The sequence below is a fragment of the Physcomitrium patens genome, chromosome 4 (genome assembly GCF_059467195.1).
Source record: "Physcomitrium patens ecotype Gransden chromosome 4, ASM5946719v1, whole genome shotgun sequence".
In the NCBI taxonomy this organism is placed as follows: domain Eukaryota; kingdom Viridiplantae; phylum Streptophyta; class Bryopsida; order Funariales; family Funariaceae; genus Physcomitrium; species Physcomitrium patens.
Genome location: NC_143413.1, coordinates 6,587,396 through 6,602,172, shown reverse-complemented (window position 1 = coordinate 6,602,172; position 14,777 = coordinate 6,587,396).

Here is a 14,777-nt window from a genome sequence, read left to right as displayed (position 1 = left end):
GTCCCTAGAAGGGGAGATAATGTCACGGACATATGCATGTAAGCTAGTAATTACATATATAAATAGGTAGAAGTAACTAAAAGTAGATAAAAATAAGTATATTCTATAATATTTACTATGGAAGTTTTTTAGAAGCTTCATAGATGTTGTTTTGATTTTATAGGTGTCTTTAATTGACTTTTTGGATTAAAAACGTGGTCAACAAGTTGGCCATGTGCCACACATGTTGTTAGCTTCAAAATCAAGCTAATTATGTGGCCTACACATAGAAAAACTTACCTTGTAAGTCAAGGCATGTGTCTTACAAAGTCAACACATATTAGAGGTCCTATAGAACATCGCCATGTAGTGCCTAGTTAGATAGTATATATAGAGATAATGTCATGGACACAAAATACAAACTTGAAATCTAACAAGAAGTTCAAGAAAAAGTGGCAGAACTAGATTAAACAGATGAGTACAAGAACAACACCAGAAAGGTGAGCTAGAACTCCAAGAGATGTATTGTCGAGACTGAAGAACTCTTCAGCCTCGATTCCTATATATACTCTTACTTAGGAAGCTTCTCGAGCTACTTCTATTAACTAGGAAGCTTCTAGAAGGTTCCAAAGGCTTCTTTTCTAGAAGGTTCTAGAAACTTCTCGAACTACTTCTATTAACTAGGAAGCTTCTAGAAAGTTCCAGGGGATTCCTTTCTAGAAGCTTCTAGAAACTTCTCTTCTAGAAGGTTCCAGAGACTTCCTTTCTAGAAGCTTCTAGAAACTTCTCTCTAAAAGGTTCTAGAGGTTTCTCTTCTAGAAGGTTCCAGAGGCTTGTTTTCTAGAAGGTTCTAGAAACTTCTCTCTAGAAAGTTCTAAGGAATATGTCCCTAACATCACCCCCTCCTTTAGCTTCGAGGTCTCTGAGAAGCAATGTTGTTGATCAGTACCAATGCAAGAAAATGAAGATCTGTCGCATAACTTCTGCTATGAACTCCAACTGTTGTTCACGAGGCAAGTGGTTCATCGACCCTTGAAGCCAACGGTAGTGGCCCACGCCTTCAACTTCTGACCAAGTATGAACTTCCGTTGTCGTGTTGTAACACGAGTATACAGTAAAAATAAAAAGAAAGGGGAATTTTATTAATATTCAGTTACCTCGAATATTGGGAGCATCGACCAACTCCAGAACAAATACTGAGTGGTCAGGTTCAATCACTCCGTTACAGTCAACCGGGGCATACTGAAATGCTCCATTCGATTCCAATAATGGGAGTCAGCAGGAAGAGAAGGACCAATTCACACGACGGGTTCGAAGAGCCAATTGGATCCAATTTCGAGAATCCAATCCGGGTCCTCTTATCCAATATGAGACCTGAATTAGCCGGTCAACCCAATGCAGTCTAATTACGGGAAATCCAGGTCTTACTACGGGTCTTAGCCAATCTGACGCGAGGACCAATTTGACCCAATTACGGGAACATCCAGGTTACTACGGGCATCTTTCCCAATATGGGACCTGAATTGGTCGGGCGACTCAATGTAGTTCCGATTACGGGGTTCGATTCTGTTTCAGGCTGTCTGGTTCTCTGTGCCATTTTAGGGAACGTTGTTTTCGGTAAATGGATTTTTTAAAGGTAAAAACGGAGGAAAAAGCTCTGACGGCGAGAGCCAATTTTGGATCCAAGCTTGACGGCGAGAGCCAATTTCGGATCCAAGCTTGAGGTGGGAGCCAATTCCGGATCTAAGACGGAAGATTGAAAAAATTCAGAGGATAAGGTTAGAGGGGATATAGTTTTGAAAAGGGGGTTTTTTTTTTCTCTGGGGAATCGGGGGGAGCTAGTTTTCAAGCTTTTGCAAGGTTACTAGTTCGGTTTTCATTGGAGGTTTTTGAAGATCAAGGAGATTAGAGAGAGGAGCTTCATGCTTCGGGTCGGGGAAGGAAAGACAGAGAATTTGGATTTTTCTTCTTCGTAGAGTTTTGGGAAGGCTGAGGCAATCGCTGCTGAAGTCAGTATTGTAATGGTGAATCGAGATTTTTATTGAAGTGGGTTTGAATACTCTTGACTGTTTTGTGAAATCGAGTTACGTTTGTGATTGAAGGATTAAAAGGGCGTCTATAGGATTGAGTATGCGGAGTGAATGAAATTTATTGGGTTAATCTAACAAGACAGTCAGTGGATACAAGATCGTAAGTACAAAGCGGTATTGAAGATTAACAGTTTGGGTTGTTTGGGGTTCTCTATAACGTCTAGAGACCTACCGGCTGGGGCAAAAAAGGACTTCGACAAGCAGTCGAAGAGCATCCGTATAGATTTACGGTACATTGTTGCAGTCATTTATATTTCAGCAGTCAAAACTGATAGACTGCTTGACTATCGACGAATCTCCATACTACCTTCTACAGCCAGACGCCCAGCGCGTTCTCGAGCAGGAAAGCACGTAATACGACAAAAAGTGGTGAACCTGACGTGAAAGCTTGAGGTAGAAGGTATTGGATTTCGGTTGATTTTATCTTTATTTTTATGGAAAACGAAAATAAAAATTTTGAAGGATTTTTGGGAGGAGTTTCTGGTGGGGAGTCTTCTAAAGGACAAGGTATGCACATTGATCCGTCTATTGCTAGTTTGTTTCAAGCCTTCTCATTGTCAATGTAGCAACAGCAAAGCAATGATCGAAAGAAAGCTTTGGCAACCAAAGCATTGCAAGCAGTGGTCAATAAAATTGATCAATTTGATGGGAGGAATATTTCAAGGTATTTAAGATGTTATGTTCGTGAAATAGAATTAAATCGGGTTTCTGAGAAGAAAATGGTTGCACTATTTGGACTTGCCACGATACTAGAGATAAGGGACCACATTACATCGATTACGGATCGTTATGGGAATTCATGGGAGGATTTTTTACATGCATTGAAAGACGAATATTTCTTGGAAGATGTTGATCGCGTTACTAAGAAGCTGTTTCTGGGATGGATTGAACGGCCCAATAAGAATTTACAAGCAACAGAGCTACTAAGGGAATTTGAGAGGCAGTACTCTCAATTATCGAAGGTAGAAAAATTGACATTGGAGCCGAACAAAGTTGATCTATTTCTTCAAGCTGCTGATGGAGAATTGCAAGAGAAATTAGAACCCCTTCTTGAAGACAAAGAAGAAGATGAAGGATTGACAACGAAGTGGAAGAACGTTGAAGATGCGGTGGGGTTGCTTACAAAAAAAGAAAGGAGGAAGGATAGGAGCAATATTCCAAAAACAGTACAAGCACCCAAAGCTCCAGTACGTACAACACCACCAACAATGCCTACAGTTCAACCTTCGACATCCTTGTCAAAGAAAGCAGATATGGGTATGGAAGAAATTATACGAGGAATGCGAGATCTTCAAATCAAATTGGCAAGACTTGAAGAGAACACTTCTATAAATAATTCGAAGAATGTTTCAAAACAAGGATATGTACAAAGATGCATTTGGTGTGATGATGCTTCACACACTAGAAAAGATTGCAATGAATTTAATAATATGATATGGCAGGGAATTATTTACTGGAAAGATGGGAAGATAGCATTGAAAAATAGAGAGGATCTTTTTCAAACCAATTTTGGCAAGGGAGGAATGAGAGCATTGGTTCAAGATTACTTAAAGGAGCATGAAATAGTAGCACAAGAAAGTGCAAGTTATGGTGCTAGAGTAGATGATGAAATTGGTGGAAGTACGAAAATTAGTGAGTTTTGGGCTTCTACAATGCAAGAAGGGAAATTACCTCGAGAAGCATTATTGAGAACTGCAGCTAAAATACGAGGTAGAACAGGTTGGGAGGATCCTGTTGAGTCTCTTTCAGTTCATGCATATATTGCTAAGAGCCAACATGAAGCTTTGATGGAAGAAAAGAGACGAGGAAATTTTGATGATACTAGAGAAGGAAATTCTTTTAAGAGGCAAACTCGAGGAGACAAGGCTCGGGAGGCAGCTTCACAAGAATTGCCTATAAAGGATACCTCATCATCATTGGGAGAAAAAACAACGGAGACAAAAGATAAGGGCAAATCAATTGCTTATAAACTACTTTCTAACATTGAAGCGGCAACAAATTTGAAAGGGGTGTTGGAAGAACGTATATTAAACGCTAAGGTGGAATTCACATTGAAAGAAGTCTTGGAAATTGCAAAGAAGGAGTTTCATGATGTTATCATTGACAGCATTAAGCGAAAGAGGCAATTAATGGACGAAACTGGAATGAGTCATGCTATTGATGCAAGAATATGTAGAGAGGAAGAAGAGGTTGATATTGGTTACAAGCAACCAACAAATGAAAAGAATGGGTATAATCAGCGAGTACGTTTCGAAGATTCTAGTGACAAGGAAATGGAAACTTTGAGCCATTATACTCGAAAGCATTGAGCAAGGGCAACTACTGAGGTATTGGTGAAGGTAGGAGATATAGAAGAACCAATAGTTGCTTTGGTGGACCATGGTTCTGAAATAAATCTCATGTCTAAAGATCTTTATAAGAAGCAAAAATGGCTAATTGATATGGAACATGGATGGGCAATACGAGCAGCTAATAACACACGAGGCGAATTATATGGAGCTTATCCAGATGTCAAAATTTGGATTGGGGATGTTGCGACGGAGCAACATTTCTTCGTTCAAGATACAACGTCTTATCCGTTGATTTTAGGACAACCTTAAATCACGGCAACACGGATGGAAACAAAAGTACTTGACGATGGTTCTGCTTATGCAAGGGTACGGAGCGAAGATGGGAGGAAAGCTGTACGATTTCTAACAGTACCTCCTAACCATGAACGGAATCGAGATAGGTTGAGGGAGAAACCATTGCCAAAGATTGTTGAAGGATTTAAGGATTTTGGGGAGGTACCACTGTAAAGCGAGATTATGGAGGTACAAAAGAGGAGGTACTCTCGCGAGATGAAGGTGCCTTTGATGCGAGTTTTATTGGTATATTGAAGAATGGAAATATTATGTATAAGAAAGTTGATGATTTTAAAAGAAAAGAAAGAAAAAGATTATATAATATTGAAGGACAATTATGCAAGATAAGTGCATTGCAAGAGGATGAGAGGATTTTGGGTGTTTATGAAGAAAATGGACTGGAAGATTCATTGGAATTGATTACATCTATTGGGTTAGAGGATAATGATAAGATTATTGAGATTCATTCGAGAGAGGTTTATACCATGTTGGAATCTTTTCAAGCACCAGAAGTCACAGTAGAGACGAGATATAAAACGGCAGATAAGAAGGTAAAGCCTGTTGCCGGACCATTACCAGAGGATTCTAAAGAACAAATGGGAGAAGCATCAAAAGAAGCAAGTTTAAGAGATCCAATGAGTATTGGACATCAGTTTACTGAAGAGACTTTTGAAGAATTGAAGATTGATTTTGATGGTTCTTTATTGCCGGAGGAAATTACTTGCTTCAAAAAGATGTTGGCTAAACAAGGTAGATCGTTTGCCTTCGAATCTCATGAAATTGGGTGTGTGGATCCAAATATTATAACACCTATGGTTATCTTCACTGTACCGCATGTACCTTGGAATCTAAGACCGATTCCAGTACCGAGGGCACATTTACCTAAATTGGTGGAACTATTGAAAGAAAAGATAAAGATGAAAATATTGGAACCTTCATTTTCGTCATATTCTAGTCGATGGTTCATGGTACCTAAGAAGAATGGGTCACTACGGTTTATTCAAGATATGCAACCGGTGAATGCAATAACTGTCAGGAATTCAGGAATTGGACCTATTGTGGATGAATTTGCTGAGGCGTTTGCTGGAAGGGCGATCTATTCAATGGGTGATTTGTATTCAGGTTATGATCAATTTCAACTTGCCGAAGGAAGTAGAGATATGACAACGATGAAGACATTGCTTGGATTGGTTAGAATGTGCACTCTTCCTCAAGGTGCGACCAACTCAGTTGCGCATATGATGAATGGGATGAATAAGGTATTGAGAGATTTTATTCCGTAAAAGACTATGCCTTTTCTGGATGATGTTCCTATAAAAGGGTGCAGAGAAGGAGACAAGGATGAAACTTTAGATACGAGGGGGTGTCACAGATATGTTGTTGATCATATACAAGATTGTGAAAAGATTTTAACTCGGCTTGGAGAAGTTCATCTTACATTATCGGATATGAAGTCCGTACTTGGAGTACGAGAGGTTGTAATTGTTGGTCATTTATGTGGATCTTACGGAGGAAAACCAGATCCGACTAAAGTTGATGCAATTGAAAGGATGAAAGAGGATTGTGATTCTTTAACAGAGGTTCGCAGGTTTTTGGGTGCATGTGTATTTTATCGAATCTGGATCCCTCATTTTGCTCACATAGCGGATCCATTATATGAACTATTACGCAAGGATTACCGATTTAAATGGGAAGAAAGGCATATTCAGGCAATGCAAAGATTGAAGAAATTATTGATGTCACCTCCAATATTGAAGAAGGTTGATTATAAGTGCAATAGACCAGTGATTCATACTGTAGACACTAGTCTAATTGCCATTGGATGGGCGGTGGGTCAAGATGATTCAAATGGGAGTAGATTTGCAGTTCGATTTGGGGCTAAAGTTTTAAGTATTCGTCAACGTGCATATTTGCAAGTCAAAAGAGAACTTTGTGGAGTCGTTTCGACTATGAAAGCTGAAAAGGACTATTTGATTGGGGCAGTAGTAGTAATTGAAACAGATTGCTTGCCATTGCTTGGAATGATTATTAACTGTTCAACGCCAGATATTGCAATGTTGAGATGGATTGCTTATATTAAATCACTAAATCCAGAATTTAAGCATATCACTGGAAAGGACAATTTAGTAGCAGACATGCTATCTCGAGCAAGATACGAGAGGGAGGACAAAATGGTTGAAGACATTGATGATGTCGGATTGAAATTCTATTCAATATCAAATCTCAATGGAGAAGACAAGCTATTTCTTGAAGAATCTTATGAAGGAGAATTATTGAATATTGGTCATTATTTGAATACTTTGACTAAGCAGGGGAATTGGCCTACAGAAAAATTCAAACAAATAAGAAAAAAAGCATATGGATTTTTACTTCAAGATGGATTCTTATGGAAGAGACCGAAGAAAGGAATTGGGATGCCACAACGAGTGATAGGCAAAAGGGAAGAACAACTAAAATTATTAAAGGAGTTTCATGATAGTTTATGGGTAGGGCATAGAGGAATCTGGGCTACTTTTGCTAAACTCAAGGAGCGATATTGGTGGAAAAATATGTATCGAGATGTGCTCTCATTTGTAGAGTCATGTGAAATCTGTCAATCGTATTCTAATATCTGACACCGAGATGGTCTTCATCCTACGTATCCTTTGGCTATTCATTTTAAATGGGTTGTTGATTTGGTTATTATGCCGGTTGGGTTATGGCAGATGAGATATTTGGTTTTAGCTCGTGAAGATTTATCAAATCAAGTAGAAGGAAGAGCATTGAGGACAAAATCTACAGAGGGGATTTGTAGGTTTTTGCTTGAAGATGTCATTTGCCGTTACGGGTGCGTAGGAAAAATCACTGCAGATCGTGGAGAATTAAATGCACAAGAAGCTCGTAAGTTCTTTGAAAGATGTGGAATTAAACTATCACTGACTACTGCCTATAATCCAGAAGGGAATGCAAAAAGCGAACGTGGTCACCCACCGATTGTGAAAGCATTGGTTAAAGCTTGTAATGGGAAGCTTAAAGAGTGGCCACGACTTTTGTCATTTGCATTATGGGCTGATCGAACAAAACATAGTTCAGTGACAGGATATATGCCAGTAGAACTTATGACAGGTCAAAAACCAATTATGCCGATTGAAGAAAAGGTACTTACTTGGAGTATGCTACCATGGGAAGATGGATTGACAAGAGAAGAACTTCTGGCTATTAGGATTCGACAATTGGAGCAAAAAATGGAAGATGTCCAGATAGCATTGAGAAGGTTAAAAAGAGCAAGGTTACAAAACAAGGCGCGATTCGATAAGCAACATCGATTGAGACCAAAAGCAATCGAGGAAGGTGACTGGATACTTGTTTATGACAATAGTCTGGATAATCAACATAGTACTTTGCGGAAATTCTCAAAACGTTGGTTTGGACCATATGTGATAACAACTGTTTATGATAATGCGACTTACTCATTACGGGAGTTAGATGGTACAAAATTGGAAATACCAATTGCAGGGAAGCGAGTAAAAATATTTAAACGAAGACACGTAGAGATGAATATGGAAGACCTTAATGAAGGTATAGAGATTCCGCAGCAAGAAGATGAAAGTGATTTGGATAATGAAGGTGACGAAGACGAACTGGACAAATACGTAGAGAATATATTCTGAATCAAACAGCAATTGGATAAATTGGTGCATACCGGAGGATGCACAGGTTCAAAGGGGGTGGATGTCGTGTTGTAACACGAGTATACAGTGAAAATAAAAAGAAAGGGGAATTTTATTAATATTCAGTTACCTCGAATATTGGGAGCATCGACCAACTCCAGAACAAATACTGAGTGGTCAGGTTCAATCACTCCGTTACAGTCAACCGGGGCATACTGAAATGCTCCGTTCGATTCCAATAACGGGAGTCAGCAGGAAGAGAAGGACCAATTCACACGACGGGTTCGAAGAGCCAATTGGATCCAATTTCGAGAATCCAATCCGGGTCCTCTTATCCAATATGAGACCTGAATTAGCCGGTCAACCCAATGCAGTCTAATTACGGGAAATCCAGGTCTTACTACGGGTCTTAGCCAATCTGACGCGAGGACCAATTTGACCCAATTACGGGAACATCCAGGTTACTACGGGCATCTTTCCCAATATGGGACCTGAATTGGTCGGGCGACTCAATGTAGTTCCGATTACGGGGTTCGATTCTGTTTCAGGCTGTCTGGTTCTCTGTGCCATTTTAGGGAACGTTGTTTTCGGTAAATGGATTTTTTAAAGGTAAAAACGGAGGAAAAAGCTCTGACGGCGAGAGCCAATTTTGGATCCAAGCTTGACGGCGAGAGCCAATTTCGGATCCAAGCTTGAGGTGGGAGCCAATTCCGGATCTAAGACGAAAGATTGAAGAAATTCAAAGGATAAGGTTAGAGAGGATATAGTTTTGAAAAGGGGGTTTTTTTTTTCTCTGGGGAATCGGGGGGAGCTAGTTTTCAAGCTTTTGCAAGGTTACTAGTTCGGTTTTCATTGGAGGTTTTTGAAGATCAAAGGGAGTAGAGAGAGGAGCTTCATGCTTCGGGTCGGGAAAGGAAAGACAGAGAATTTGGATTTTTCTTCTTCGTAGAGTTTTGGGAAGGCTGAGGCAATCGCTGCTGAAGTCAGTATTGTAATGGTGAATCGAGATTTTTATTGAAGTGGGTTTGAATACTCTTGACTGTTTTGTGAAATCGAGTTACGTTTGTGATTGAAGGATTAAAAGGGCGTCTATAGGATTGAGTATGCGGAGTGAATGAAATTTATTGGGTTAATCTAACAAGACAGTCAGTGGATACAAGATCGTAAGTACAAAGCGGTATTGAAGATTAACAGTTTGGGTTGTTTGGGGTTCTCTGTAACGTCTAGAGACCTACCGGCTGGGGCAAAAAAGGACTTCGATAAGCAGTCGAAGAGCATCCGTATAGATTTACGGTACATTGTTGCAGTCATTTATATTTCAGCAGTCAAAACTGATAGACTGCTTGATTATCGACGAATCTCCATACTACCTTCTACAGCCAGACGCCCGGCGCGTTCTCGAGCAGGAAAGCACGTTATACGACACCGTATCCTCATTGTGAAATTGTCCTACAAACACGCCTTCTGGTTGACCATCGTAAGCAGGCTCGATCTCAAATACGATCACCAGTGATCAGTGACTCGGTATCCTCCGTCGTCGTCGTAGTACATGTAGTTCTTCATCTCGGGGTCGCCTTCGTGAGCTACTCGGTTGCGATACTCTGACTAGTATTGTATCTATCTCTTGGCTATCCATATCAAAAGACCAAACTACGATCTATCTTAGAGAAAATAACTACATCAACTATGAATTTTGCTGGTGCTCTCCCCTTTTCTTATATTGTTGGGAGAACAAGCTTCAAAAAAAAGCTATCATCGAATTGATTTAGGTTTATCGGGATGTCGTTGATGAAACTCCTGTACCTTTTGTGGCGCATTCGCAAGATTTTCAGCTGGCTCCCACGTTCGCTCATTAATGTCATAGCCGCACCAATGAACAAGATATTCTAACTTTTTCCACCTTCGTCGTGAATCCAATATCTTTTCAACCTCGTATTCTTCGTGGTTCTCGATTTCAATACTAGGTAGCGGACATTGCACTCTTCCAGGAAAAGATGACTCTCGATAAGGTTCCAACAGAGAAACATGAAAGACTGGATGTACCTTCATAGAAGCCGGTAACTCCAGCCGGTATGCCACTGGATTAATTTGCTTCTGGATGATAAATGGTCCCAATCTTCGATAGTCCAATTTATCACATGGTCGCTTGGTCTTGATATTTTGTCGAAGAAGCCAGGCTTTGTCTCCAACTTTGAAAGTAGGTGCTGGATTTCGAAATCTATCTGCAAACGTCTTATAGGATTCTTGAGCGGATTGTAATTGAAGCTTCAACATAGTTTGAAGCTCTGATAGTTGCTTCGCAAATCCTTCAATTGCTGGATTGTTATTTGTTGACGGACTCAATAAATTAAGCTTCGGATGATACCCATAGTTGGAAAAGAATGGTGTTTGTTGAGTCGACGCATGGAGGGTGTTGTTATATGTAAACTCGGCTAGCGGTAGATATGCAGTCCAATCGTCTTGTTGATAGTTGATGCTGCATCATAAGTACTGCTCCAAGACTTGGTTCACCTGTTCCATTTGGCCATCAGTTTGAGGATGAAAAGCTGAAGAAAGCTTGATATCCACCTTCAATATCCCAAAGAGAGATCTCCAAAAATTTGACACGAACTCGGTACCTCGATCTGATATGATATCATCTAATAGTCCATGATATCGGTACATATTATCGAGAAAGAATCTTACTATGACTTCACTGGACGATGTCTTCTTACAAGGAACAAAGTGTGCCATCTTCGTAAGCCGATCTACCACGACAAAGATGCTGTCAAATGAGTTTGATGATGGCAAGTCCGTGATGAAGTCCATAGAAATTAAAGACCATGGTCGACGTGGAATTGGCAATGGCTGTAGAAGTCCATAAGGGCGATGCCGAGGATTCTTAGATCTTGAACAGATGTCACAAGAGAGGACAAAATCTTTCACATCCTTCCACATTTGGAGCCACTAAAAATCTCGGGAAATAAGCTCCAAGGTCTTGTTGAATCCAAAATGTCCCGCAGCTGGAAAATCATGGCGAGATTGAAGAACTCGGAGTCGTGCTAGTCCCTTTGGAATGTACAATCGCTCTTCAAAGTATAAAAGATCTCCCTCCACCTTGAACTTGTCGTCATTGGTACGTTGCTTGATATCAATGGCTATTAAATCTTTAATGGCTATAGCACGTACCTGGTTTAGGAAGTCAGCATCAAATGATACAATAGTAGCACAAAGTTGAAATCTCTCTGGCTTCAATAACGTTGTACATTGTTGATCAAATGCTGCTTCTCCAACCTTTGATGCAAGATACGATCTCCTTGATAAAGCATCAGATAGTCCTTACTGCCTTTCAGGTCGATAAGTGATAACAAAATCGAATCTAGATAGCAACATATTCCACCGAGCTTGACGTCGATTTAAAACTCGAGCCGTCATGAAATACTCCAAATTCTTGTGATCCGTATATACGGTTACTGGATGTGCAGCTCCTTTAAGAAAGTGACGCCATTCTTCGAAAGAATCCACTATAGCAAGAAGTTCCTTATCGTGGATCTCATAATTGATTTCAGCAGTAGAGAACTTTCGAGAATAGAATGCAACTAGATGGAGCTTCTTATCTTCACTCATTTGTGAAAGCACAGCTCCCAAAGCAAAATCTGAAGCATCAGTTTCTAAATAGAAGGCCTTTGTAAAGTCTGGATGTACCAAAATTGGAGCTGTAATAAATGCTATCTTCAAATCTTGAAACGCCTTCTCCGCCAAAGGTCCCCATTCCAACTTATCCTTGCATGTTAATCGAGTGAGAGGAGCAGCAACTTGAGAATAATTCTTGATGAAGATCCGATAGAAGTTAGCAAAACCAAGAAAGCATTGTACGTCTCTAACCGTCTTCGGAATCTGCCAAGACATGATTGCTTCTACTTTCTTGGGGTCCATCTTCAAACCTTCTGTAGTCGCAATGAATCCCAAAAATTCCATCTCCGTTTGGTGAAATAAACACTTTTCTAATTTGGCATATAGTCCTCGCTTGGGTAGTTTCTCCAAGACCAAACGAACATGCTCCTCATGCTCTTCCTCGTTTTTAGAGAATATTAAAATATCATCTAAGTAGATGACAACAAAATTGTCGAGGTGTTCTCGAAAGATGTCATTCATCATATGTTGGAAAACCGCTGGAGCATTGGTAAGACCAAAAGGCATGACATTATATTCGAAATGACCATACCTTGTACGGAATGTTGTCTTCCACTCATCTCCTTTCTTGATTCGTATGAGATTATAAGCTCCCCTTAGATCAATTTTTGTAAAGATCTTCGCACATCCAAGTTGTTCTAAGAGACTAGAAATCAAGGGTAATGGGTAACGATTTTTCTTTGTTACCTTGATGAGGCCTCGATAGTCCACACACATCCGTAATGATCCATCTTTCTTCTTCACAAATAAGATGGGTGCTCTAGCTGATGATTTTGAATGACGAATGAAGTTCTTGGCTAGATTCTCGTCGATGTACTTTCGTAACTCTGCCAACTCAGTTTGCGATAGATTGTAGATTGGGCCAAAAGGTGGTTGTGCTCCTTCTTGCAAGTCTATGGCACAATCATATAATCGGTGTTCCGGTAGTATGTCGGCATTCTTCTTTTGAAACACGTCTTCAAAATCTTTATATTGCTCCGGTATACTTGCTATTGAGATCTTCTCCTCGGTAGTTGGAGCCACATAAATTATAAATGGAGTGCCTTCCTTAGATGATCTTATAAACGCTCTTGCTCCAATGAATAAGGATTTCTTTTTTCGAGGTTTTTTACTAGGTTTTTTCTTGGGTGGTTTTGTGGGAAAAGTCATCTTCCGCAACCTCCAATCTATCAATGGATTATGTTTTTTCAACCAAGAAAGACCAAGAATAATAGGATTTGATGGGGTTCTAATAATATTAAAAATAATATGACTACTATGGTCTTTAAACGTTACTTCTATAGGTTTTGATTCATGGGTGATGCTACCAGACAATAAAAGTCGCTCATCTATGACCTCAACATGAACAGGTTTTGATTTTTGTACTAAAGGGATCTTATGACGCTTTACAAATTCTTCGTCTAAAAAACAAGCAGATGCTCATGAGTCTAGTAGTGCTAAGGTTCTCAGTTTTTGAGGGCCGATAAACAGAGGGATTGTAAAACAAAGTGCAGGTTGGGCAGAAAGAAAGGAACCTGATTGTTGTTGGAATATTTCATTGTCCAGCCGCACGGTTCCGACTGTGGCTAGGCATCCTCATTTTTCTGAACAAATATTCCCTTAGTTTTGACTATGCCTCGATTTTGCTTTTTGGGGCAGTTTCCGACTTTGTGGCCTTCTCCACCGCAATACAAGCATAAATTTTCTTCCATACGTCGCTTTTTTTCTTCTATAGTAAGAGATTTGATATGTACCGCATCAATTTGCATGTCTTCCACCTCTGAATGCGAATTCACACTGCTTGCCGACATAGTTGGAGCATGGCAAATTGTATGTTGTCTTGAGCGTTGGTCTTGGCGACGTTGGAATAGGCAATTATCGCACTTCACAGCTTGGCTAATGGCTTCATTGAGCGTTCGTGGATCAGGAAGAGTTAACAGCAAATCCTTCACATCATCTCTTAAACCCCAATAGAATTGACTCATCAACGCTTCTTCATCCCAATTGATGTCGCATACTAATTGCCTGAAATCCGAAGCATAGACTGATGTAGAACGCATCCCTTGTCGTAGCGACCGGATCTTTGTTGTAGCCCATCGAACCTTATCGTATTCACCAAATGCTTCCGCAAATGCTTCCAAAAAGGTTTCGAAGTTGTTTAATATGGATGATCGTTTCTCAAACAAAGGAGCAAACCATGATAGAGCTTGTCCCGTAAGTAAGGTTCCAACAAGCCTAACACGTGACTCCTCCGTTGGATATCGTTCGGGCTGTAAAACTATTATCAACCTGATTTGATTGACGAATCTTCGAAACTTGGAACGTGTTCCATCAAACTTATATAGAAGGCTAACTCGAGGCTCCTTATGTTGTAGAACTAGTGGTTCTTGTCAAACATGAGGTAAAGTTATTTCTCCAAGTGCCGAAATTTGAGGCTGGTGTAGTTTAGATTGTGCTATCCCAAATACTCCATCATTATGAAGCCTTGCCACCACTCCTTCAATCTCTGCAGTTCTTTGTGATAATGTAGCGAGGGCATTCATAATAGCATCTAACTTAGACTCCGAACTTTCTGTCATACTAATGTCTTGACCTCCGGCCATTCTAAAAGAAGGACAAAAATGACCGTATAAGAGGTAATATTGGTTTATAGGAGGGTAATCCACAACCTATAAAACGCCTTAAGAATTTCAAGAAGAGGGATAATCCACTCTCTCCAAGAAGAATAAGACTCCAATATTGTAACAGAAGAAGTATCAGTTTAGAGGAGGGTAATCCGCAAC